The 3,752-nt window shown below is 43.6% G+C and overlaps 1 pseudogene; it reads right to left on the bottom strand.

Annotated features, from left to right (window-relative positions):
- Window positions 1-496: 496 nt before the first annotated feature.
- Window positions 497-1,204, bottom strand: LOC117095792 (annotated as a pseudogene).
- Window positions 1,205-3,752: the final 2,548 nt, after the last annotated feature.

Genomic DNA, 3,752 nt, shown 5'->3' with positions numbered 1-3,752 from the left:
ATAATGGTGATGGCTGTAAAAAGATGTGAATGTACTGAATACTGCTGAACTATACACTTAAAAATAGTTAAGAGGGTACATTTTATTTTATGTGCATTTTACCACAAGAAAAAAGGAAGAAAAAGCAACCAGCAAAACAATGTGTATGTAACACAACTATAATTTATCAAAATATGTATTTTTTGTTGTATGTGTAAAGAATTTCTGAAGGAACACACAAAAAATCTGTTGACAGTAGGGAGATAGGGAAATCAGATGACAGGGAGACCTTTTTTATTGTATGCCTTCTGATGGTGTTTGGAATTTTAGTTTATGATGTATGCATCTTTTTGAATTTAAAGCAAATTATCGATTACTCTTACTTTGATGTTGATTTCCTAAATTACTCTGGGGGCAACCAATGAGGATTATACTGATTCCTTATGTTGGTTTCTGCTGAGATATTTTGCGTTGTTGGATTTTAGTTTCTTTTATCAAACTCTGTTTTCCAAAGGATAACACTTAATTCTTTAAGAGAACAGTGAGACAAATTAAAAATTTAGTTGGATTGCATTTGAACAACTTGAATTAATATATAGAACAGTAAAAGAGCCTTCAGCATTTCTTTTTTTTTTTTTTTTAAATGGTGAAAAGATATATGTGTACTTAGAATTAGCCAGCTGGACTCAGTTTAGATGATCCCAATTTTGTTGGCAACACCCAAAACATTGTAATCGGGAGCCAGTTGAACATATGCCTTCTTCTCTCCATCAGCCCGAATCAGCATGTTGACCTTGATAACGTCAATGTCATAGAGCTTCTTCACAGCCTATCAGGGTGTTGACCTTGATCACGTCAGTGTCATAGAGCTTCTTCATAGCCTGTTTGATCTGGGGGTTGTTGGCTTGAACATCCACCATGAACACAAGTGTGTTGTTGTCTCCTATCTTCTTCATGGCTGACCCAGTGGTCAGTGGAAACTTGATGACAGCATAGTGGTCAAGCTTGTTTCTCCTGGGGGTGCTCTTCCAAGGACACTGCCTCCGGAGTTGCAGTGTCTTGGACCGCCAGAAGGTGGGGGACGTGCGGATCTTCTTTTTTTTGTGGCTGTGGACAACTTTCAAACTGCCTTCTTGGCCTTTAAAGCCTTCGCTTTAGGAACTTCCTTCTTCGCTTTCAGCACCATCTTGTGAAAAGGGTCAGCATTTCTTAAACAACAAATAGGGCAACAATCTAAAAAAAAAAAAAAAAAAAAAATATATATAAAATCGCTAATTTGTAGGGACTGTGCGTCTGTGATGTCTAGTAGAATCTAGGTGCTATGAAGGAAATGTGCAATACATTTATGCTGGGTAGCGAGTAGTTCCATAAACAATTTTCACACTAATGTTGATTATTGTAGATCATCTGGCTAGTTCATTTTGACTGTGCCTTTAGTCATCAATGTAATAGTTAAAATAATTAAATTATCTATTTAGAGACAAGGAAGGATAAACAAGACATTACCTTTAGGGAAGAAAAGATTGAGTAGAAATGTATTTTTATCCCTTTGAGTGATCCAGCATAAAAACTTTGGATTTGAGTGCACTCACAGGTCCCTGGGGAAACAGTCGTTAGGTAGTAAGTGGTGTTCGCTGGAGAACGGAACAGCTTCCTGAGCTGGGAAGAAGATGCATCTAAAGCCGATGAAGTGCATGGTCTCACTCTTTGCCATTTTCATTAGGCAGCTTTGTTCTTTTAAAATACAAGATGAATGCATCTGCCTTAGAACAGAGTTCTCCTGTAATAGAATTTTAAAATTCTAAATCTTTAGCTGAAATGTCCAATTATTTAAAAGTAGTAATAATTTACACCCACTGTTCCACCATTGAGATCTTAAGACACAATATCTTGGCTTCATCGCTATTGCCGTTTGGAGGCGAATGCTCCTTCACTTGGGGCTGCCCTTTGCACTGTAGGATGCTGCACAGAACCCCTGGCCTCTACCTGCCAGCTGCCAGTACATCCCCTTCCTCAGGTATGCCAAGCAAAAACGTCTCCAGATATTGCCAAATGTCCCCCACAGGGCAAAATCATCCCTGGCTGAGAACTGTTGCTTCAGAGGGTGGGGACAGAGAGAGGGCAGGATGGAGGGGGCCATCCACACCTGCGATGCTACTGGGCTTGGGAGCAACATGGGTTCCCAGCTTCCTCCAGCCCCTTCCCTGCAAGAGGGAATGGCCCAGCTGAGGGGCTGGGATTTTCAGGGGCGTTATTTCAATGAGCTGGGGTGGGCAGGAGTTTTATGTGCACATATATGTTGGGTATAGATCAGGAGTGGGACTGCTGTGCCAAGGGGCTGCGTATGCTCAACTTAAATAGATATGGCCAGATAGTTTCCAGAAGCGATTGACCAGTTTGCACTCTGAGTAGAGGAGCAAAATTGCAAAGGGATACTGAGCACTTCAGGTCTTGGGGACCTAGCCAGCAGCTCGGTCAGGCAGCCCCAATCTCTCAAGTCCTCGTAAGAAATATGAGTGCCTTCCTTGGACATTACGGGCTCATGGGACCCCCTCCTGTTTCATGAGGCCAATGGCTGGGCCTGCCTTTTCACTCAGAATTGAGAAATCATGTAACAGAGGAGCCTCTAGGTGGCGCTGAATTCTGAGGCTTAGAAGACTCGGGCTAGTCCCATCCATGCTGCAGGTTCATTTCGTTGTGACTTGATGCTGGCCTGGTTGGCCAGCTGAGCCCTGCCTGCACTTGGGCTCAGAAATGGTGTGGGAGGGGTCTCAGGGGGTGGTGAAAGGCTCTTTCCTGACAAATGCGTGTGTGTGTGTGTGTGTGTCAGTGTGGTGTGTGTGTGTGTGGTGTGTGGCCTATGTGTGTGCCTATATGTGTGCTGTGTGGGTGTGCGGCATGCATGTGTGTGAGTACCTGTGTTTTGGGGATGGGTGGGGAGGGGAGGGCATGGTGAGCTCCTGAAAAAGTTTTGGTCCCTGCTGGAGATTAGGAAGTCAAGCAGAAATTTTTTTTTTTTTTTTGAGACGGAGTCTCACTCTGTCGCCCAGGCTGGAGTGCCGTGGCCGGATCTCAGCTCACTGCAAGCTCCGCCTCCCGGGTTTACGCCATTCTCTCGCCTCAGCCTCCCGAGTAGCTGGGACTACAGGCGCCCGCCATCTCGCCCGGCTAATTTTTTGTATATTTTTTTAGTAGAGACGGGGTTTCACCGTGTTAGCCAGGATGGTCTCGATCTCCTGACCTCGTGATCCGCCCGTCTCGGCCTCCCAAAGTGCTGGGATTACAGGCTTGAGCCACCGTGCCCCGCCAAGCAGAAATTTTTTAGAAGATAACAGTTTACCTGCAGGACACAGACACACAAATTAATTTTTTCAAGTACAAAATTCAAAGCCACAAAAAGTTACACAGTGTAAAAGCAAGTGACCCATCCTGCTGCAGCCTCTATTTGTCCCTTTTCTGCAGTGAAAATAGTGTAAGCACAGTGAAACAGAATATATATAATATATCATCTCTCTATGATCACTATATAAAATTAATATATACATATGAAATACAAATTAATTATAACTATGATTAATATATTATGTATATTATAGATATCATTTTATTTGGTATGTGGTGAGTGACAGAGTCTTACTTGGGCCCTCAGGAGTGACGTTTGCTACCCGGGCTCCTGTTGGTCTGCAGGCCCTTATGCTACAGAGTAGGTAGGCAGTAGCAGTGGCAGGACAAATGGCAGGAGGGAAGTTCTGGCAGGAGAAGGTCCCTCACCC

This window comes from Trachypithecus francoisi, unplaced genomic scaffold (assembly GCF_009764315.1).
Source record: "Trachypithecus francoisi isolate TF-2019V2 unplaced genomic scaffold, Tfra_2.0 Lachesis_group14, whole genome shotgun sequence".
In the NCBI taxonomy this organism is placed as follows: domain Eukaryota; kingdom Metazoa; phylum Chordata; class Mammalia; order Primates; family Cercopithecidae; genus Trachypithecus; species Trachypithecus francoisi.
The sequence above is the reverse complement of the archived record's forward strand: the minus strand, read 5'-3'. Positions and strand labels throughout refer to the sequence as shown.